The following is a 24,490-nucleotide window of genomic DNA, read 5'->3' on the forward strand; positions in this document are numbered from 1 at the left end:
GTTAAATTAGTGCCTTACCAAACATTGGGCGCCATGTAGTGTAGTTCCTATATTCCCAATAGGCTCTGCGCATTGGAATAATATATCATATAGATTTGACGTAGGACTTAGGTCGACTAGGTCTCTATCGAATATATTAGACTTAATTGTGAGTGCCAGGTAGCTCAGAGGTCACTAGAAACTTTCTCAAATAAACAAGAAGGGATTAGTTTCTGACAACCGCATAAACATGATAACTTTGTTTCCCCAACAATAAAACTGATCTTCAGAGTCATGGAAACAATAGATAGATATTTTACTCAGTCAATCGTGCATGCTTCGTTTCATCAGAGGTGCAGAGAAATAGAGAGACTGGCCTTTTCAATAAAAAGGATTTATTGAACAGTCTTCTTTCTCATGCAAGTAAAGTGAACTGCTATGATCGTAATACTGGTTGCAAAGTACAATGCGTACAGTAAGAAAAGTATTATAAAATAATACTGTAAAAGCATTTTATGGTTTCCAAACCATAGATAAATACATACATAAATAACAAAGGCTAAAACGTACTCAACTGGTGCTTCTAAAATACGCCTACCCCAATGTACCTAACCTAAGTCTAGTACGGGTTAAGAAGTAAGTGAGGTGTAGCATAGGTGTAGTTTTCTTTGCCCAGAATCTATCCAAGATTTCTCTTAGGGTCTAATCACCTCTGTAACTTGGTTTTAGAATGATGGAGGTCTGGTATCTATGTCTCGGACTCGATTTCCCAATACCCCGCGAAGGGAGCTTGGAAACACTGAAGCTTGATTCTCGCCTGGAGAAATGCAGCTTCTCTGTCAGTGCATCATCTGGAGGGTCGGCTTCCTTCAGCACTTGCTGTAGCAAGCTGCGTCGGGCAAGTAGATAGTCTAGCTGCTCCGAACCGCCGTGTGTTTGCTAGGGCAAGTGTACGCATATTGATACTTTAAAGTTGCCTAGTTTGACGTAAAGTCAGACATAATAACGTCATCAAAGAACCCCAAGGGAATGGTAGTTCTTTGAAAACTCCATGATTTCTAGCACAAACCAATATTCAAGCAGATTTTTGGAACAAGTAGAAGTAGCCATGCCTGTATTTGGACTGGATGGGTTATGTCTAAATATAGGTATGATTTATATGCCTATATAAGGGCAATGTGAATTATACCTATATGAGGGCATGAATCAGTAAATTACGCTTGGATTCTAAAATGCTACACAACAATCAGGTTTAAGATCATTAAGGAGGTCAAAAATTAGGAACTCATACTTTTTCATAGAGCATGTATTCAGGAGCAATGCCTTTGGATCGTTCTTGGTCCCTAAATTCTGAAACGGGGGGGAAGTTTGACCAAAGACCCCCGACCTCGCTAAACATCCTACATCTGGGGAGGAGAGAGCCGTCCATTTGCATTCACTCCATCTAAGGGCATCCATGTCAGCAGCAAGAGAGAAGTGGGAGCGGCAGCTCTCACACTTACCTATTGCTATCAAATTTTCTCTGCTATAACATAGTTGATAATCACTTGAGTGCAGGTTCCCTGGTGTGAAAGCAGCAGCCTTTTACAGCGCCGGAAGCCTCCAGGACGCTGACGGGCGCAGACGGGCTTGCCTTAAGTGTGCCCGCTGTGCGCTCGTGCAGCGTCCCATTTTAAAGGCCCTAGTATAGTTGGTGCTTTGTGCTTTTTGATACTATTCTTACTGAAATATTTCAACTTCTGTATCTCTGGTTCTACTGTTTGGATTTGTGTCACTTTGGTAAAATTGTATTTATTAAAGATTAATCTATTTTTCTAATCTAGCATGAAATATCTTTTGTATGGTGTTTCTATTCTATTGCTGTTTGAAGTGGTGCACAGATACTTTGCACATTGTCTCAAAGTTAAGCCTGACTGCTCTGTGCCAAGTAACGAGGGGGTTAATCCCAGGTTAATTTAGGGCTTGCTTGTGACTTCACCCTGACAAGGATTGTGGTTTTTGCTTCAGTAGGGTCCTACTCCACTCAACCAGTAGCCCAATTTTTTATAGTTATGAAGAAGTATAATAAGATGATTTATTTTTTAAAGGGAAAGGTCTCATAAAAGAAGATATAGGAGATTAACTGGCTGAAGATTGTTCAAACTACTCAAGAGGCTAACGAGTTAGTTCATGCTTACTATGAGCATTTCTTGCAGTTGTTCAGACAACATATCAGTGTCAATAACCCACAAAGTGGTGATATAAGCAATTTCATGTCACAGTTGTATTGCATTTGGAGATTAGCCTGCACATTCAGCAGAATGTGATTTGTTAGCACAGAAAGCCTTTGACTGAAATTCTTTGGTGGGAAGTCAGACAGTGATGAACAGGAGATGAAACAGAAAAGATGTAAGGAAAAGTTTAAGTTGGCTCAAACTAAGCTTGCACAGAAGGGATTTCACAATGGACCATACGTGGAAAATGTTGGTGGGATGCAAGGTGTTGGATACCAAGGTGGAGGACAGAAGGTGCAATATGAAAGTGATATTCCACAAGGTAGAAGATTTTGAAACAGTCTAACCCATGTCATTATTGTAACAAGTTGGGCACTGGATGCTGGAATGTTGACTCAATCCAAATCAGATGTCTGGTGGTGGTCAATGTGAATCCTATGCCAATGAAAGTTGTGCAATTTAGAGACCCCAGAATCCTAATGTGTCACAAGCCCCAGTGATGCAGGTTCCCCAAGCACTGGTGCCCCAACAGAATATGGGGAAGCTAAGGTTCAACATGAACCAGGTTTCAAGAGTAAATCAGAAGCCTCTTTTCAGCAATTCCCAGTTTTTGATGACTGTTATGGGTACGGTTTTGATCAATAACAACGATAGTGCCCAAGATGGGAGGAAGATTGTATACTTGATGCAGTCTTGGAGATAGACCAGAGTGGTCCATTCTTGGAAGGTTAGGTGAATGGCCACCTGGTGTCCTTTTTAATAGACACCGGTGCTACCCGTTCCTCTGTTATAAAAGCGGAAGACCAAATCTACCCTACGTGGGATAGCATATAAACACATGGTCTTGCAAATAAACACATGATTAACCCCGTGTTAGAGAATCAGAGAAGGTGCCAGTCACGATAGGGTCCTTTGAGGTAGACTATCAATTTGTGATATGTGATTCTAGTCCAGTCAACTTGTTAGGACATGATCTACTGTCAAAGTTATACTTCACTATTAACTGCACACCAGATGGTGCTGAGTTTCAGACTCATGATGAAGATGTTGATTTTAAAATAGCTAAACAGGGGACAAGTATTGGATTATTTCCCCTGATGACGGTAGAATACTTACCTCCTGATCCGAAAGACATTGTAAAGCCTGAAGTTTGGGATTTTTCTGGAAGAGATATCAAGCTTATTAAAGGTGTAGAACATGGCCAAATTACTGAAAAATCTAACATTGTATATCCCCAAATGCCACTGTACAAACTCATACCACGAACTATAGCTGGGATTTCCCCCAGCCATTGAGTCCATGATACAACAGGGAATATGAAAAGGGATTATGGGCTTCCAGAAACCAAGAGGCAAAAACCACATTTTGAGTATAACCTGTGAAAGATTAATAATACCGATGTTCCATTACGTCCTTTAGTACTGTACCCCAATATGATTTTGTTTCTGATACCCTGTGTAGCTGAGGGTTTCACAGTAATTGATCTGTGTCAAGTGTTATTTTCTATTCAAGTGCACAAACAGACCCAGTTTCTCCTCACGTTTCAGTTCCAAAATAGAATTTTAGAATGGTGTCAATTTCCACAGTATATAGAAAGCCCCTCAATCTTTAATCAGATCATGAAATGGAATGTGGATGCTCTGAAGTTTATGTGTATTTCGGTCCTTGTGTAATATATCAATGACTTGTTAGTGGCATTGATGTCGCAGAAAGCTTTCAAACAAGACACTATTGCCCTGTTGAATCACTTGGCTGATAATGAACACAGGGTGTCCCTTTGTAAACTGCAGTGTTGTCAGAAAGAAGTTCTTCACCTAGGACATCACATTGAGAAGGGAACAAGGAAAGTGTCAGAAGATAGGATCAAGAAGAGTGAGAATATAGCTATGGGCTATCCACTTACAGTGATGGCCCCTCACTCTGCAGAAATATTGCTTCCCCATACTAAGACACAACAACTGACCAACAGTAGAATCACCAGTTAAGATCAAAACATACTCTCTACAGAAAATATTATGTTGAAGAGATGTTGCAGCCTCAATCCGGCTTCATTTTTACCCACATGAGTCTGAAGTTGACGGAATTGCGCACCAAGCAAAGACCTTGTGTGAAAGATGAACCCTTTAAAGAGTCTGATTATGTATTGTTTGTGGACAGCCATTCTTGAGACAATTATCTCAATTTGAGGGCTGCCTATGCTGTCTATACTGTTTAAGGAGTAATTAAGCCTTCTGGCTCTGCAGTGTGCTCAAGTGGTTGAATTGGTTGCTCTTACCAGAGCTTGCTGTGTCTCAGACCAATTGAAAGTAACCATTTTCACTCATGGTCAATATGGCTTTGGTGTTTTCTATGGCTTTGGATAGTTGTGGTCACAAAGGAGATTTATGACACCATCTGGATCCACAATTAGGAATGGGGACTATGTCATGAGACTTCTTGAAGCATCACAGATGTCCTGTGAGATTGCTGTAGTTAAATGTACAGCGCACTGAAATTATTATGTGACAACTGATAACCTGTATGCCGCTGAAGTCACCCAGTACTGTGCTTATGGATTCTGTGCAATAAATCAGGAATATTCAAATGCATCTGAAAATGAGACTAACTTAAATTTTTTACTGTCTGTTGTTGATACTAAGAGGTTGCAAGAAGAGGTACAAGAGGTTGAACAGCAAGGCTGGGTTAGAGCAGGTTGCGTGAAGAATGATGGTGAAATTGAGGTCTCAGCAGATGAAAGGCATGTGTTGCCAGACAGTTTGTTGCCTTCAATGGCTACAGTGTTTCATGATGCCGCATATATAGGAAGGGCAGTTATGCTGAGGTTGTTCATAAAGAATGGGTTCAATCCCCAATTTAGGATATGTACCCTATGGTACAATTGGATTGGAAACACAAGGGGAATTAATGAATTTATAAATTGGCAAGTGCAGAGAGGGATAGACATCTAGGTGGGCTGAACACATTCTTATAGGAGAAGGTCAAAGATTCCTGGATTTTATTTTGTGTGCAGACAATATGCTCATTGAAGTTACCTAGAAATTGGACAGGAACTTGTTATCTTTCCCTAGTGTTTCCCAAAAATGTATCATGTGAAGAATTGAGAAATACCTGGACAGTGATCTTCTAGTAGATCTAAACCCAGTGGTAGTAGTGCTTCACAAATAGTAGGAAACATTTTGGGAGCTATGATTCCTTCAGTAGGTGCTATTTAAAACGATTTAAAGATAAGAACGTTTTACACAGTAGTGGACAAACTTGCTACTAGTACTGCTGGTTCATTGTTGATTGTAGAAAAAGAGTTGTTAGCCATTAGGTCAATTTGTTTAAGATTTGCCTTGTATTAGACATGTGTTAGAAAAAGAGGACAGAGTCTGTAGGATGCTAATGGTTTAACAATGTTGCAGCTTTATCCCTATTAAGAACAAGAATATAAGAGGGTTTATGAAGAATATCACTGGACAGATACCTAAACTGAAGCAATTGGCACTTGGTAAGCAGCTAGAAAGGGATTGGCAGCTGTAGATAGTTGGATTGACAATGTTGATAGCGGGGTTTTAGGTGCTATATTGAGGCTTATTTTGATAATTGACATTTGTTTGATTAGCCTATTTACTAGGTTTAAGGGATCTACATACATGAGATCAAAAAAGTGGTGGCTGAATGAAAAGGAATCAAGAAGAAGAGTAGGGATGGGTGAAACTCGAGGAGTTTTACTCTACAGAATTCTGCGGAGTTAGACAAAAACTCCACAAGATTTGGCGGAGCCTCACCCACCCCTAATAATACATTATTTAGTGCTATACCATCATCTTGCCATGAGACAGCACTACAGGCCTGCATTAGACTATGATACATTAAGCAGTTGCCAAAATTTGGAGCATAGAACTTGTGTACTAATACAGCTTAACATTTCCCATAGATTAAAAACCATCATTTAAAAGTTGTAAACTAGTATCTCGCAGACAGTGTAAAATTGCACCTTGTAATTTTCAAGCAAGGAGTGTCAGTATTAGATTATTGTGCCTCAGTGAAGTACAATTTTAAAAATATCCTCTGACATTCAGTTCATGGTCAGTACACTTAGCAGCGATGACTTCAAACGTTCCAACTCAGAGATATGTTTATTTCGGCTGATATAGCTATAAAAGCAGGAAGTACATAAAGAAAAACATTTACAGACAATTATATACACAGTACCCTATACCAATAGTCACATGATCGGTTTACAATAATTAAAATGGGGCAAACAAACAATTGATCCATTTACAGTAATTAGGATGGGGCAAATGAACAATTGATCCATATTAATGATTTTACAAATACCACATTAAAATCCAGATCTCACTTTATAAATTAAGTAAAAAAAAAATATTTATCATGATTAAAAGCCAGAATTTAAAACCTTTAAAAACCACATTTAAAAGATAGGGTCAGTACATTCTATGGTAATTCATGCAGGGTGAAGAAGACTACAGACCCCATTATTAGGTTACAGCTTGTAACCAAGCTGTTTTCTAATTAGGTACACATTGAATAAGAACCTACTTGTACAAACCACTACCAATTGTGAGGTATTAGACTTAATTATCCGCTCTGCCTCTTTATAGGATCTAACACCCAAATTTTTATAGAGGGGTCTAATCCAACGGTCTCTAGGTGACTTATAGACCGGACAAAAAAACATTAGATGGACGTCATCTTCTTTTGCCTTTTGAGAGCAGAGGATACAAAGGCCACTATCATTTTTGCCCCCCCCACCCACAGGTATTTGCATTCATCTGGAGCACCCCATATCTAAATTGCAAGTACAACTTTTTTGCTAGTGGTGGTCCTATCTCATCCATGAATGGTTCGAATGCAGCATTATCCTTTACAATCAGAAATTTCTAGATCAATACGCCAATGGATGAACTATGGAGTAGCTCACCATTGACATATGACCAGAAAGTGGACTTTAGGAGCTTTTTGCACGGGGGAGTCATATTCTGAGGTTCTTCCCAATAATGGGAAAACCCTAATCTAATACACCAAAGAGAAATATGTTTTAACCATGCGATTTTCTTATACTCATCAATCCGAATAATTTCTATCAATCCACTTTTATAGTTGCACAGCTCCGGGGTTGTCCAGAGCCTTACCCAATAAAACAATGGCCTTAAATTGCTTGGTAATCTGTCCGTCTAAGATCAATATCCAGAAACATTGGAACTAGGGGAGTTCTAGTTGGTAATTTTAACAACCTACGTATAAAGTGATTCTCTTCTCGTTCAAAATTGCTTTTACAGCAATGCCCCCAAACCTCAGCACCATAGAGTGCCGCTGATTGGGCCTTTGCCTTAAGTACTTCGAGTGCCGATGTGATAGCTTTAGAATAACTCGCGCCGTGCACTTTTAGGATGGGCATCGAATTTTGTTTGAAAGACAATCTGCTTTTTTCCAGGTGCCCCTTCCATGAAAGGGTGCTATCCAACATAATACCTAGATAGTTAAAACTCCCCACATACTCCAATTTTTCGGTTATTTAAGGCCAAATTCTTCCTAAAAGACTTTTGCGGGTTAATGGACATATATTTCGTTTTAGACGAGTTTATTTCTAGCCCCTTCTCTACACAGTAACCATAGAATGAATTCACCAGATTTTGGAGACCCTTCGGACTCAGAGAGATGAGGATTGTATAATCATCAAAAAGAAGTGCCGTGATTGCCTCATCTCCTAGCTTGGGGGAATCATGATCGCAGTCCCTTAGATATGTTGGTATGTCACTAACATATAATGAGAAGAGCGTAGGCGCCAGCACACAGCCTTGGCGCACGCCACGGCTCACAGGTATGGGCTTTGAAACTTCACCTCCCTTCCCCCATCTAACTTTAGCATAGTTCCCTGTATGTAGTTTAATGAGTTCTTGAAGTAACTCACCGGGGACCCCCATATTCCTTAAAGTGGTCCACAGGAGATTACGTGGGACGAGGTCGAAGGCGGCCCTCAAGTCTATAAACGCCACGTACAAACTGCCCTTTCTTATATTGATATACCTCCAGCAGATGCACGTGAATCTAAATACTTGATCCACCGTACTGATTTTTGACCTAAACCCTGCCTGATAATTGCTTAATATCTGAGTCCCCTCTATCCACTCTAAAAGTCTATTTAAAATATGTCCGGCAAAAACCTTCTGGAAAAGATCAATTAAACTAATTGGGCTATAATTGCCCGGATCATAACGACCCCCTTTTTTAAAAATTGTTACGATTTCTGCACCTTTCCAACTATCGGGAATTGGCGCTCCATCCACTATGGAGTTACATAAAAAGTTGATATAAGGCCCCCATACCTCCACATCGTGCTTCAATAGGTCGCCCGGGATCTTATCAGGTCCTGGGGCTATACCTGCTTTGATGGTCTGTAATGCCTGCATGGTTTCCTCTATACTGAATCGTAAGGGAACAATACTCAAGGTTAAGTTACTCTCTTGGTCTTGTATGGGCAACCCCTCTTCATCATGTGAATAAAGTTTAGTGAAATGGTCGCACCATATTTTTTCGTCTAGGTAGAGGTCCTTAGATGATCTACCCTTTTTATTCCCCTTCGATATTTAACTCCAAAAGGTACTCTGATCTTTCAATTTAGCTGCAGTTAGTAGATCATCCCATAATGCGTCATCCCATGCTTTTTTCGCCTGAGTCAGGGTTTTGTTATATGCTTGCCTGCTATCTCTTATGCACTGGGAATTCTTGGTTTTAACAGCCTGAATCAAGTGGGACTTAGCTAGACGACATTCTTTATTGTACCAGGGGTTAGCTAACTCTAAGTGAGTTTCATTTGAGTTCTTATCCCTTTTACAAATTTTACTCAAAAAGGGGGTTAGAGCATCTACCAGTTGATAGTGTAGGTCTAACACACCCTGGGTGCCCAGTAAGGGCTCCTGGCAGGATGCTATGGTGTCAGAGAGAGTGTTATAAATATTTACCATTGTCGAATCTTTAGCCAGGATGTAAGGCCATCTCAGAGCACGCCTATTATTTGATACCTGGAGTTCCCCAAAAGAACTATTTAATGCGACCTCTTCGGCTGATTTCGATATAAAAGGTTGAGGGTTTAGCCATAATTGAAGTGGAAGATGGTCACTCTCTGTCCTAATATCTATTTTAAAGTCAATAATTAAATACCATAGACTCAGAGAGACCAGTATAAAATCTATATGCGACTTACAGTTACCTTTACAAAAGGTTGGGGCTGCTGGTCCATCAGAATGTAAGCGGCCATTGCATGCCCTGAAGTCGTGTCCCATGGTCAACCATAAAATTTGAATTGCTGCTACGGTACTTTTAACTGACCCAGTGGAGTCCAAAATCGGAATATCATTTGCCATATCCTGTTCATCGAGTAGGTTATCGAGGCCCAACATTGGTTCGTATTTACAGTTGAAGTCCCCCCTACGACCACTAGTGCATTTGGTCCTAGTGTATCTAAGAAGGAGTCCAGTAGCTCTACTACCTTTGATTCCTTATTAGATGGATGTGGTCTATTATATATGTTTATTAGATATATAGACTCCTTTTTCCATGTCACCATTTTTAATCCCAATAAATCCGGGGAAGGAATGGACAATGGGGTAACTTCTACTTCTAGGTTAACTCTTACCCAGACCACCAGCCCCCCAACGCTCTCCCTCTTACTGACGGAATTGCGTCACAATGAAAAGTTTTATACCCGAGCCTATGCGGCATTCCTAAGGCGGGTTAATGGACATATATTTCGTTTTAGACGAGTTTATTTCTAGCCCCTTCTCTACACAGTAACCATAGAATGAATTCACCAGATTTTGGAGACCCTTCGGACTCAGAGAGATGAGGATTGTATAATCATCAAAAAGAAGTGCCGTGATTGCCTCATCTCCTAGCTTGGGGGAATCATGATCGCAGTCCCTTAGATATGTTGGTATGTCACTAACATATAATGAGAAGAGCGTAGGCGCCAGCACACAGCCTTGGCGCACGCCACGGCTCACAGGTATGGGCTTTGAAACTTCACCTCCCTTCCCCCATCTAACTTTAGCATAGTTCCCTGTATGTAGTTTAATGAGTTCTTGAAGTAACTCACCGGGGACCCCCATATTCCTTAAAGTGGTCCACAGGAGATTACGTGGGACGAGGTCGAAGGCGGCCCTCAAGTCTATAAACGCCACGTACAAACTGCCCTTTCTTATATTGATATACCTCCAGCAGATGCACGTGAATCTAAATACTTGATCCACCGTACTGATTTTTGACCTAAACCCTGCCTGATAATTGCTTAATATCTGAGTCCCCTCTATCCACTCTAAAAGTCTATTTAAAATATGTCCGGCAAAAACCTTCTGGAAAAGATCAATTAAACTAATTGGGCTATAATTGCCCGGATCATAACGACCCCCTTTTTTAAAAATTGTTACGATTTCTGCACCTTTCCAACTATCGGGAATTGGCGCTCCATCCACTATGGAGTTACATAAAAAGTTGATATAAGGCCCCCATACCTCCTCATCGTGCTTCAATAGGTCGCCCGGGATCTTATCAGGTCCTGGGGCTATACCTGCTTTGATGGTCTGTAATGCCTGCATGGTTTCCTCTATACTGAATCGTAAGGGAACAATACTCAAGGTTAAGTTACTCTCTTGGTCTTGTATGGGCAACCCCTCTTCATCATGTGAATAAAGTTTAGTGAAATGGTCGCACCATATTTTTTCATCTAGGTAGAGGTCCTTAGATGATCTACCCTTTTTATTCCCCTTCGATATTTAACTCCAAAAGGTACTCTGATCTTTCAATTTAGCTGCAGTTAGTAGATCATCCCATAATGCGTCATCCCATGCTTTTTTCGCCTGAGTCAGGGTTTTGTTATATGCTTGCCTGCTATCTCTTATGCACTGGGAATTCTTGGTTTTAACAGCCTGAATCAAGTGAGACTTAGCTAGACGACATTCTTTATTGTACCAGGGGTTAGCTAACTCTAAGTGAGTTTCATTTGAGTTCTTATCCCTTTTACAAATTTTACTCAAAAAGGGGGTTAGAGCATCTACCAGTTGATAGTGTAGGTCTAACACACCCTGGGTGCCCAGTAAGGGCTCCTGGCAGGATGCTATGGTGTCAGAGAGAGTGTTATAAATATTTACCATTGTCGAATCTTTAGCCAGGATGTAAGGCCATCTCAGAGCACGCCTATTATTTGATACCTGGAGTTCCCCAAAAGAACTATTTAATGCGACCTCTTCGGCTGATTTCGATATAAAAGGTTGAGGGTTTAGCCATAATTGAAGTGGAAGATGGTCACTCTCTGTCCTAATATCTATTTTAAAGTCAATAATTAAATACCATAGACTCAGAGAGACCAGTATAAAATCTATATGCGACTTACAGTTACCTTTACAAAAGGTTGGGGCTGCTGGTCCATCAGAATGTAAGCGGCCATTGCATGCCCTGAAGTCGTGTCCCATGGTCAACCATAAAATTTGAATTGCTGCTACGGTACTTTTAACTGACCCAGTGGAGTCCAAAATCGGAATATCATTTGCCATATCCTGTTCATCGAGTAGGTTATCGAGGCCCAACATTGGTTCGTATTTACAGTTGAAGTCCCCCCTACGACCACTAGTGCATTTGGTCCTAGTGTATCTAAGAAGGAGTCCAGTAGCTCTACTACCTTTGATTCCTTATTAGATGGATGTGGTCTATTATATATGTTTATTAGATATATAGACTCCTTTTTCCATGTCACCATTTTTAATCCCAATAAATCCGGGGAAGGAATGGACAATGGGGTAACTTCTATTTCTAGGTTAACTCTTACCCAGACCACCAGCCCCCCAACGCTCTCCCTCTTACTGACGGAATTGCGTCACAATGAAAAGTTTTATACCCGAGCCTATGCGGCATTCCTAAGGCCTAAGTCTCCTGGAGGAGGATGACATCATAGTCCTCAATGTAGGTGCACCAGACCAAGTCCCATAGATTTCTACCTAGGCCTGCTACATTCCATGATATTAATCTTACGGGTAAATTTTCCTTGAGACTGAGTGGGGCTACATCCAACAATATATCTTGCATAGATGTACTATCTAGAGGAATAGTTATAGTACTTGTTCCTTCCATTGGAGTATTACCAGTCCTATTTCCCTCAAACGCAATACTACTGGTACAGCATAATCCTACATCATCTGGGCTACCATTGCTATCCCCAGCACAATTTGGAGTCTGGTCGCTCACTGCTGCCATAGAAGCTTAACCAGGTCTAAGGCATCAGTATAGTTCAGTGTGGGCGCCACTATCCATGATTGCTCAAAGTCTGGATTATTTATATGTTGCTTTCCAACCTGAGTATTAGGAGTTGCCCCCAAACCAAAGCTGCCAGCCAACGGGAGTCAATCGTTCTGATCCAAAGTACTCAATGCATGGTATCTATTATGAGTTGGGATCTCGAAGGTTGGACATGTGCTAGAATTTGGAGGCCTACTTGTGTCATTATGCAAAGGAACCTTGGCTAGATGACTATAGAAATATCCCAAGGGATGCACACCCACACTATTCTCGCCCAGTTTCAAAGATGCTGCTCTAAGTAGCACAGTCACAACATGTTGAGGGTGTCTAAAATTGATAATAATACATTCACCCCTACAAGTTTTCCTGGCATTACCAATCCAGGGTACCCGTCTCGTTGTTAGTATCTGGTCTGAATAGTTTATCGGAAACCCACAGTTCTTATTCAGCCACGATACAGTTTTATTTTTAAGCGAATCGTGTGATTCCTGACTGAAATTGGGCTGTGTGGCGTCTAAGGGTGGGACATTGGAAAGTACGGCAACATATGGTTCACAATCTGGTGGTAGATTAACTGGGCATACTTTCCTCAATTGAACTGATTACCCCACTATACTCGTTGGAACCACTTTAATCTGTGTATTCTGGCAATCCGATCGGCCCGTCTCCCTGACTTTAGCCGTACTTATCCTCCCCACCAATGGCTTCTGTACAACATTATCAGGTAAAATGTCCTTTTCCCTTAATGTCAAGCTCTCATCACTAGTTGACTGGTGTGGAGTGTGGGGTTGGGCGGGCCGGAATAACAGGCGTGGAGGCCGGATGTAGTGTGCTATGATTAGCAAGAGTTTTATTGGTTACACAGATGTCAAGCCTTTCGGCACTGCTGTTCAGTATAGTCCAAGTGGGTGGGGTTGGGGTTCCTAGCGAGAAGGATCCGATGATGGGGAAACAGGCAGGTCTTCCACTGCTGGGTCGGTGTCCTCCTTCCTGGTTGCAGGCGTTGGTGTGTCCCTCGGAGATAAAGGAAAGAGACACAGGGCGGTTAGTTCCAATGGTCACGGAACTCGGTCGACTGACACCAGCACCGGGGAGTGTGAGGTTTAGGAATTGACCGTGAGGGAGGGCGGTAGGGCAAGGGAAGAAGGGAAAGAAAAGACGGAAATCAGGTACAGAGTGCAGTTTGGAGGGGGGGGGTTGTGCGGAGCGTATTCTACAGTGTCGGGGTGATTCTAATCTACAGTGAGGGTGCACGGGAGTTCTTTACAATATTTACACTAATTACACTAACTACACAGGGAGGGGGAAACACGGAGAAAGATAACAGTGTACTCACGTGCCCCGCCGTAACTCTCATCCGAGTTACAGCCGCTTTCCAGCCACTTCCTGAGGACGCCACCAATCCTCGCACCAAACGTCTTCTTCTTCTTCCTTCTCTCGCCTCGTCCTTTCTCCTTCACTCTCCGCTGCCGGTCCTTCGTGTGCCGCTAACTCCTGCCACGAGTTCACCGCTGGGGACCTCTCCACTTCTGAGTCACCGGCTTTTCTATCGTCCGATCGGGTCTCTGAGGAAAGACTTCCGGGGTCAGGCGGGGTCACTTCCGGTCCTTTAGTAGCCGTTGTACTTCTGGGGTCAAGCACGGACGCTTCCGGTCCGCTGCGTTCCGGTGATGCTGTCGGCGCCTGTAGGGAAACAGAGAGAGGTGTAGCCCGTTTTGGCTGGGGTTTAGTGATGCCGCCCGTATGAGAGACACTACGGTACCGCTGCGCCCTGGAGGTAAGGGGCGCCCCATCACAACTGGGTTAAAAGACCTCCCAATCTAGACACTTCAGCTGCCAAAAAGTCTTTTTTTGCCACTAACGGCTTAACAACAGATTCTAATTTAGCCTCAAGTAACTTGGCTATATGGTCCAAAAGTTCAGAATTCGTATTAGTGCCACTAATAGTAGTCATGGTCTCCTTGTGACCATCGGTACTCCTCCGCTCTGTTTCAGGTATTTTCTTGTGGTGTGTTTCTTCACGCTTAGTCTGTGTTTTCCTACATTTCCTTACTGCTCTCTTAACTGGAGAGCACCGTAGTGATGCATCCATGGAGTCATCTTGTAAATCCTGGTCTGGTACATCCTGATCTACAACTAATATGGTTGGGATCTCCACTAGTGGGGCATCGGTAGCAACATCAGTAATAGGAGGAGAGCACGAAAACGAACCACTACTTGCACCAGGGGGTGTAGTAATTATCACTGGCGGGTTTTCACGACCCAGTGATTTCCTTCTGTCGTTATTGATCTTGCTCACCACTCTGACTAAATAATTGTCCATAGTAGATTTGTTCTTAGCCATTAGTGGTAATTAAATATAAATCCCAAGAACGTTAGTGCAGTTAGAACACGGCTAGTTGGGAATAGACAAACAAAACGATAGTTATACCCTTACAAAGTACTTCCTTCTCTTAATTTGTGAAACAAAAAGCAAAAAAATATATATAAAATGGAATAACAGTCATATGAATATGTCTGGATGCTTACTTTTTAAGTGTAGCAAGTGTAGCAACAGCCAGGGGGGGGTGGCCCTGCCCTGCCTCGGTCTGCCCGGACTGCACAGACTGCCCCGCCCTTGTCCCGGGCTTCTCCCAGGACGCTCCCGCTCAGCGGAGTGGCCAGGTCAAATTATAGCCTTGTGTTGGGGGCGGTCACAAGCCCCGGCATAGGTGTGGGCAGCCCCTTAGCCTTCTGGGAGTCGAAGTCCTGCAGTAGTAGGAGGGGGTTCGTGGAGTTCGTCAGACAACCCGCAGATGACCCCAGCCATTTTCCCCATCAGCTCAAACTTGGGAATATAACTCTCCCAGCGCCTCCACACCCTCGAGGACGCAGCGGCACCCGCGGCAGCGGGTGCGGCAAGGATTTTATGGCCGCAGGTGATGGGGCGTTCACAAGCCCCGGCACAGGTGTTGGCAGCCCCAGAGCCTTCTGGGAGTCGAAGTCCTGCAGTAGTAGGAGGGGGTTCGTGGAGTTCGTCAGACAACCCGCGGATGACACCACACACAACGGGTCTTAGCACACGACCCCAGCCGTTTTCCCCGTCAGCTCAAACTCGGGAAGATAACTCTCCCAGCGCCTCCACACCCTTGAGGACGAGGGGGCAACTCAGAGATATACATTATGTATTTTGGTTGACGGTACGCAGTGTATACATGGCTGACATCACATTCTATGTGTGAAGATGGTAAGACCCATTGTGACCACTGGCTAGCTGAAAGCTGGGGCTGTACACTAGTCCTCTCAGAAAGCATTACATCTGTTGCTGGCAGAAGGCACTGCACTCCAGTCTGAGCAGTTTCTCATTATAGCTGCCTGCTGGTGCAATGTACTGCACCCAGGACTGCTGTGTTTCATACAGATACCCCGATATAGGCTTGGGTAATAACTATGCCTTTCACCTATATTTCCCCTGCCATTACACTACATAACGTTCTTGATATTGACCTTTTACCTATTTAAGGTAATGCCTGAAGGAAATGGGGTTTTCTACGAAAACTAGCCTCATTCATTATGCATGAGGATTCTTGGAATCTCAGCAGAACTACTATCTCCTGCATAATTACTATGTATAATAGTCATTTCTTCCGTCATCCAAGTCCAACATGAGACAGCAAGGTGTATCCCATGAGGGTACCACTTTGGGTATATCAACACCATATCTTTTCAGAGGCAGAAAGAGGAGAAGAAGGACATCTAGGCAAGCAGACACTCCAGTTCGCAGTGGTCTGACAGCCCTTGTGGGGGATCCATCTCGAGAACAAGACGGGGTCCCACAGTCTCCCACTTCGGGTAAAGAGGTTGGCTTTATCTTAGAGGGAATCTTGGCTCTACACCTACGTACATGTGAGGTACATGTAGGTACATCTAGATAGGGTAGCACCATAGGACTACGCAGTTATTAGTGTCATGTATTTCTATACTTGCCTGTATTCATTGTTTTAGCACTATGGTAGGGATCTACTATCCTTTTACTCTATTGGTGCTTATATTAATTTATATCTGTTTCTGTCTTATGGTTGTTTCAGCACACCTATTTTACAATAGAATGATGCTGGTTCAATAAATGCTTATTGAAAAACATCCCCACCGTATATTCTGTGTATTCCTCTGAGACCAAGTGAGTACGAATAACTGGGTGAAAAGTACTTTACTGTGTCCCTGGTTCTGAGGGATAACGGTTGTCATATACGATAGTTGCCAAGAACTATTCTCTCCTTTGGAAGAGGAGTGCCTAGTGACACTGTGAGCTAGCTGGTATACTGCTGGTGTACGTAGAAGTCTTACGTCCACTTCATAAAGAAATACTAAACCTTTACAGAAACTTGTAACAATTCATGATGAGACCCTAACACTTTAGCCTGCAAAGGCTACACCAGTAGGACAAATTCAGGGATCTGCAACTAAAATAACTCCACATACTACATGCAGTGATGGGGAAAATACCACTGGACGTGAGAAAATGCCATTCTGGATAGCTCAGAAATAACACAGTTAGAGGCAGTGTTTCCACATACAAGCTGTCAAGAAAAACACAGAATGCTAACTGTTAGACTTGACACCTTTTGGCGTGTTTCCCCTGACCTTTTGCTTTCTGACCTCCCGGTTTTGACTCTGTTTTTGCTGGTATAATGATTCTGCGCACTTTCCTCACTGCTCTGCTGTCCAGTAGTAAAGGGCAAGTGCTCCTGTATAATATATGTTATTGATTGATGTTTCCATGATTCGCCTATTTGATTTATGTGTCAGTCCCTAGTAAAGTGCACTGCAAGTGCCAGGGCTTAGAAATCAAATGCAGTTGTTGGGCTGCAGCACTGGATTGTGCCACCCACGCAAACAGCCCGTAAAGTGTCAAATGTAAAAAAAAATGTAAAATGTAAATTGATACTTGTATAGCGCACTACTCACCCGCAAGGGTTTTAAGGCGCTTGTACGAAAACCGCTGTGGAACCCATCCTGGCTTTCCTTGTGAGGCGTCCACTCCTGGGCACCCCCAAGGTGGAGGCCAGGCATCCTTAGCGTTGTGCGGGCCATTGTGGAGATTAAGCAAGCTATTGCCCAGAATTGCAGAGTGGGACTCCATGATTGGAATAGGCACCGAGGTGAGAATTATCAGTTCCGTGGAATTTTGAGCCCAAGACCCGCCGAGGCGGGGAATTGAACCCTGGTCCCGGGCTAGACCTCTGCATCAGGGTCTGCCGCTCTAATTATTAAGCCACACTTCTCCACTAAAGTGTAACTCTGGCCTGCCATTGCAGAGCCTGTGTGCGGCCTGGGGCTGCCATGTCGACTTGGCAAGTGTACACACTAGCAAGTCCTTAAATCTTCCCTTTTCTACATGTGAGTAACCCCTAACGTAGGCCCAAGGTACCCCCAGGGGCAGGGTGCATTGTATGTCCCCTGGTGTGTGTGTGGCATGTCCTGATAGTGAAATACAGCCTACTTTATTTTTCACTATTGCAAGGCTACCTGTTCCCCATAGGCCAGAGTGGGCAGTTTGATTATAACATCCTATGATCCTACCTGACTCAGGGAACATGGTAGAAATTCGAGTTGAGTATGCCTGAACTCAGAATGATAAAATACATCTTTTAGTGCAGTTGGTTTTAATATTCTGTCTTTGAAAATACCACTTTTAGTAAGTAGGTATTTTCTTGTCTAACCATCCAAGCCTGCCTCTGCTAGGTTGTGTATTCCTTGTCTGGAGTTTGAGTGAAAGGGGTTGGAGGATTCCAGGAGACAGGGTGAGTCAGCACAGGGCTGAATAGCAAGATCTACATGTAGATGGGTGGGAGGAGTTGCACCTGGGACCTGAATAGGGCCGGGCCTTCCCTCCACAATGCTGACTCCACCTTCTGTGCTGTGTCTGATATCCCTGGCCTACACTGTGAAAGGAAAGATGGAGTCTTGACAACAGAGTGCTCCAGGACAGACCAGAACTGGTTTGGAGTAGGGAAAGGCCTCTCTGCCTTCAGAGAACAAAGAGAAATTGAGGATAAAAAGGGGGACCCAAACCCCAGAACTTTAGATCTTGCTGGAATCAAGGAACCTGCCAAGAAGAAAAGCTGGAAGAGCTGCCAGGAGTAGTACTGCCCCTTTGCTGTGTTGTTGCATTGTTGGGTTGGCCTGCAGCTGCAGCTTCTGCCTTGGGCAGTGAAAGTACTGGACTGAACTTTCTCTACTTGTGCTGAGTATTTCCAAGGGCCTGAAACCCAGCTGGCCTCCTGTTAAGAAGTCTCAGGGACTGCAAAGACTTCACTAACCTCTGGGTGGCGCTCCTGGAACCACTGTTTCTGTTGCCACAGAGACGAAGAAACCACGACCGACTCTGTGATCTGACTCCGTCGCTGGCCTTTTGTCCTGTAGGCACTGCAGGCCGCACCGTCTCTCCCTGCACCGCGCGCCTTGTTCTCACCGACGCTGTCTGCACAATCGTCACCAAGCCGCTGCCTGCACCGCATCGAGAGGCACCGCAAACCGCATTGCCTCACTTCACTTCGCTAGCCTGGTCTCGCCGACACAGCCGCCGCTGGCTCGACACCCGTGACAGCCTCGTCACACACAACTGTCTGGCTCGGCCAGCATCCATTCCTGCCAACCGGCTCTGTCGTTTGCATCGCAACTTGCCAGCACCGCATAGAGCACAGTCTCCCCCTGCACCACACACCTTGGTCTCACTGACACCGTCTGCACGATCATCACCGAGCCACTGCCTGCACCGCATCGAGGAACACCGCACCGTGAACCGCTTCCACTTTGCCCCGTAACGCCGACGGACGCCATGACCGGCTCTGTCACCTGCACCACGACCTGCCAGCACCGCATCGAGCACCGTCTCACCCTGCACTGTAAGCCTTGGTCTCACCGACGCCATCTGGATGATCGTCACCGAGCCGCTGCTCGAACCACATCAAGAGGCACCGCCCTGTGCACCGCTTCCACTTCGCATCACAACAGCGATGGATGCCAAGACGGACTCGCACCTCCATGTGAGCCGCACTAAGAAAGGTAATGTGAACGAATCTGTCCTGCTGTTGCTGGCCCATATCAAAGCGGTCAGCTGGAACTGCGAGACTCTGTTGTTTTCAGCATCATGGTAGGCTCGGACCGAGCTACCGACTCGTACGAACTGTGCTTTTTTTGAAATTTAAGAAACATCTGGTGGGATAACTATTTTTAAAATACTGTATTGTGGATTCTTGTCGTATTTGGTCTTGTTGTAAGTATATAAAAATATCAATATTTTTCTAAACTGGTGTGGTGTCCTGTTGTGCTTACATTATATTACTGTTGGTTTTGTGCAAATGCTTTACACACTGCCTCTAAGATAAGCCTGACTGCTCGTGCCAAGCTACCAAGTGGGTGAGCAGGGATTATTTTAGGAGTGTAACTCCCTTATCCTGACTAGAGTGGTCGTTTTTGCCTTGAGAAGAAGTGCGTACAAAGTCCAGAGGCACGCACCACGCTTCAGACTATACTTCCAAAACAGAAAAGAAACAAAAATCAAACCTTAATTTTAAAAAGAAGTAGAAGGTCTTAAAGTTAGACATGCCCAGAATTCTGAGGACTCAACTTCTGAATGGGGAATGGGCTATGACAATGCTAGACAGCGCAGCAGAAGTAACAACAGCTCCCCAGAACCTGATGGAATTTCTGGTGACAGTAAAGTTAAGTGAACATATCACGTTGGAGACACCTGATACAAGGGTGAGTGTCCCGCATGGGTTACATGAAATAACATTCCAAAAGGAGGGGGACAAACCCAGAAAAATGAAAGGTCTCTTTTAGGAGAAACTGACTTATGGATATGATATTCTTTTGGCTGAAAAAGATTAGACACCTGACATCGTTATGGAGTGCCCAAAGGGAGAAACTGTATTTTTACTGGCTTTTTCCGACCTCGTTCCAATATACTTAAAACATTCATGGCGCAGGAGTGGGCAGTAGCACTCGCTCCAGCATTATATCGCAACCATGTTGGGTGGGATGCTGAGTCACCTCACCATGTAATCCCAGTAAAAACAACGCCAACTACACAGAGACAATGCCTAATAAAACAAGAAGCTTTGGGTATGGGGCACTGCAATTTCACCAGACCAAGAACAAAAGCCTGTCCGGGAAGAGGGTGTAACACCCCCTCTCACAGGATGACCTGCTGATTAGCCTTCCTTGGGTGTTAAGTGTCAAAGGGCTGCCGCCTTTGAAATGCAAATCTGGCTCCCCTTTACAGGAGAGGAAGCTGACCCCTTTGTCCACGGCCCCCTTAGCACCTGGATAGGTGGGAAAATTAGAAAGTCAGGTAGGAGTGCCACCTCCAGGCTAGTACCACCTCTAAGATGGGCTACTGTGAGGTTAAATACTTTTCAGAAGTACCCATCTTTGTGATAGCATACTTAGGAATTATGGAACAGGGTTAATCCCACTAACCACAGGAAGAGTCAGTAGTCAATTAACTACTACCCTACATTCCCCCAATTTCAGCATTTTGGGAAGCCCCTGGCAGCAGAGAAGCAGATCCTGACAACCTACGAAGAAGAAGTGCACGAACAGCCGCAAAAGCAAATTACTTAACAGAGCACCTGACTTGGCCCGAACCCTACCTTCCTGTCTGCTATTCTCCATCAAACCTGGGGCAAAGATTACTCAGCCTGCTGCTGTGTGCTTCTAAAACCTTAGAGCACTGCCTGCCTTCAAGAACCAGACATATCGAAGAACAGCTCAAATATCCACAGCATCCTGCAGAAACTCCAAAAGCAAAGACTCAGAGGTCTTCTGAAGCACCAAAACCTGATAACTGAAGCCAACACTGCATCCATTGCTTCCAGCCCTATTTGAAGTAAGCCACTGGTGTCAACAAGGTCTCCCAGTCCTCCAGAGCTCAAGTCCATCGTTTGTTTCACCATTCCTGGAGTCCCAAACATCACCTGCAGCCTCTGCATGCAGGCCCCTTCAACCGTGGCTGCTCCTGGTAAGAAAGTGCAACACCTAAAGACACCTCTGCATCCGTCACCCTCGGGCCAGGGAGAAGAGGACACAAACTGTCTGCACGCCCTGTTTACTCCGACTGGCCTTCCAGCCAGAACCTGCAGCCTCTTTCTGCAGTGACCGATTTCCATAGAAACCTATTGGGCTCCTGATGTTGATTTGCAACCTGTGCCAAGACGCTCTTGTGCCTCTGATGGTGTATTGTTGGTTCTGCCTTGGACCATGACTGCCACTTATCTCCTGGAGGTTGGTCTTGTAAGTCACTGTACTATACCTGTTTGCAGAATGTGTTCTTCCTTCCATAGTATAGCATTAGAGAACTCGGAAATTGCAAGGTTTCCACTTTTTAAAGTGAAAAGACTCTATATTTAAAAACGTACTTACCTGAATGAATTTTCTCTGAAGCCTAAACATATATAAAGATACTTGCTATTTCTGTAAATTGATGAGAATCTCTTTCTTGAGTTGTGTGTATCATTTATTGATTATTGTGTCTTGCACTCTACTGTGTTAAGCCTAAAGCTTCTCAACCACACTACCACCTTATAGAGCACTTTGGATTGCATAGCAAGCCTCTTTCCACTCATAAGGGGACCCCTGGACACTTTACATGGTATATCAGATTCTTGATATATCACATAAAGAGCCAGCTTCTTATAGTAGGCAACTAAACTTTTACTAAAAAGCTGGACTCAGATATGGAGACTGAGATGATGATAGGGACCCTCCTGTACTAGGCAGACTGGACTGACGTCACATCCCAGAACACCCAGATGGTTACTTCATTTATTGAGAGCTAGGAAACTGGGGATTGTAGCTACTCCCAGAGAACACTGTCTTCGGGTGGGTTCATTTGGTGGAAACAGATAAGATGCAGATAAGATGCCTTCCAGAATCTTCTTTCATGCTTTCATTATGTAATCTTTAGAACAGTTGAGCAGACCCGGTTCTGATTTCATTGAGAAGACTTCTTCTCAATTCTGCTGATTTCCCCTGCCCAGAGTGTTGAGCTTCATGCTTAAGCACTCATACTTTCTTCTCTGATGCTGACACCTTCCTAGTAGAACTTCCTCTTGATACTTTTAAAACATTATTTAGAATAGGGTAGTTACTTTATGGAATCTACTTGGTTGATATTTTGTTTACTATATGTGAATCTATTTTGTACCTTTTTCCTGATCATATATAAATTCAGACTGCATGACCATACCATTTAAATATGCATGTTCTTACTGTATATTTTGTATAATTTTACTGATGGATTTGACCTGTAATGTGATTTAAATTGTTAATAAAACCCTGAGGATTTGGCACCATCCTCTTTGTCATTCTTGTGGAGACGTATTGGTTCTACTGTACTTGAAATGTATTGCCAATGTTAGCTCCTTTCTTACACTTCAAGTCAACAATCAAAGGTCCTTATGACCAGTGGTGGATTCTCTTTAATGAATTTACTAAGAGACTGAGATTCAAAAAACCCTGTTCCATCACCCCTATCTTGGTGATTCTCACATATTTGCCTTGCGACAGCAGCACTGCCAAGCCAGACCATAAGAATTAGTCACCTTTAAATTAATTTGTGGCCCCTCTTTGTGTAGTAATTAATCCTATGCAATTTGGGGAAGTCGTTCTATAGTCATTAAATCAAGATCTTCTGTAAATAATTTTATTATAATTTACTGTTTGTGAATTCTGCATATATCAACTGTCAGGAATAATTCACATTGATTTCTGAATATTTTTTGTGTTCCTTTTAATGCTTATTGAGGAGCCATCACTTCCTTGTGTGAATCTGAAGCAAATCAACATAATTATACAGTACATATTGATCCTCTCAGAATCTCTCTTGTTATATGCCTTTTTCATTATTTTTGAAATAGTGATTCTTTGGCCTTCCATTTTTTGTCGTACATTATGATGTTTCCTTTTTAGACACAATTTTATAAAGAACTTTCAGAATGGGATCATTTGTATTACCTGTCCACGGTATATGAAACAGATAAAGTGCTGCCATTTATTTATTCCCCAAAGGTCAAATGTATATAGAGCTTTAATCTATTTCACTTTGCACTATACCCATCTCCTACTTCGGTCTCCAGTTGGAAGACCATAGCACAATAAGGTAAGGTGGGGGATAGATGGGGACATACAAGGGTCCGAGCAACATCAGCAGACATATCCTTTTTTCATAGGAGCTGATTGAGATAGTGTTAGAAATGGGGCTTCTGGTTGGCTGGGGTATTCACCTAAGCCAGGCAGCACCCACCACTCTAGTCAGGGCAAGTACGTTACACACCAAAGATAACTTGTGCTCACCCTCTGGTAGCTTGGTGCAGAGCAGGCAGGCATATCATCAGAGACAATGTTTAAAGCATTTGTGCAACACACACACTGTCTAAATTATTGGAAACAATACAAAAGACTTCATGCAGTGTTAGAAAATTGAAGATTTTTTTCTAGGTAAAATAAGAATTAAAGGAGAAAGATCCAATCAATAAATCAAGAGATATTCAATTTTAAATACATCAGGTCAAAACCCAGTGTTAGAGCAAAGAGCCAAGAATCAAATCAGAAGTAGAACTTAGAAACTGCAACAATGGTACTTATCCCTAAGGCAGGGAAGTCTAGAGAGAAATGTGATTTGTACTGTCTGACTTCTCTCTTCAACACAGACACGAAAATGCTGGCAAAGGTATTGGCAAACAGGCTGGACGCAGTAATATTTGTAGTTGGTCCACTCAGATCGGACTGGATTTATGCCCCTCAGGGTGACAAGACTAAATTTAAGGTCCCTACATCAAGCTGTAAAGACATAGGGCAATAGCATTACTGGTAGTCTAGTAGCCAATAGGGTGATTGCCTCTGTGGATTGGCCTTTCCTCTTTGCAATTCTGGAGAAAATGGGATTTGAACTCAAATGTCTGAGCTAGGATAAACTGCTACATTCTAATCTGAAGGGTCAAGGTCAATGGCAGGCTGTT

This window comes from Lissotriton vulgaris, chromosome 7 (assembly GCF_964263255.1).
Source record: "Lissotriton vulgaris chromosome 7, aLisVul1.2, whole genome shotgun sequence".
NCBI lineage: Eukaryota > Metazoa > Chordata > Amphibia > Caudata > Salamandridae > Lissotriton > Lissotriton vulgaris.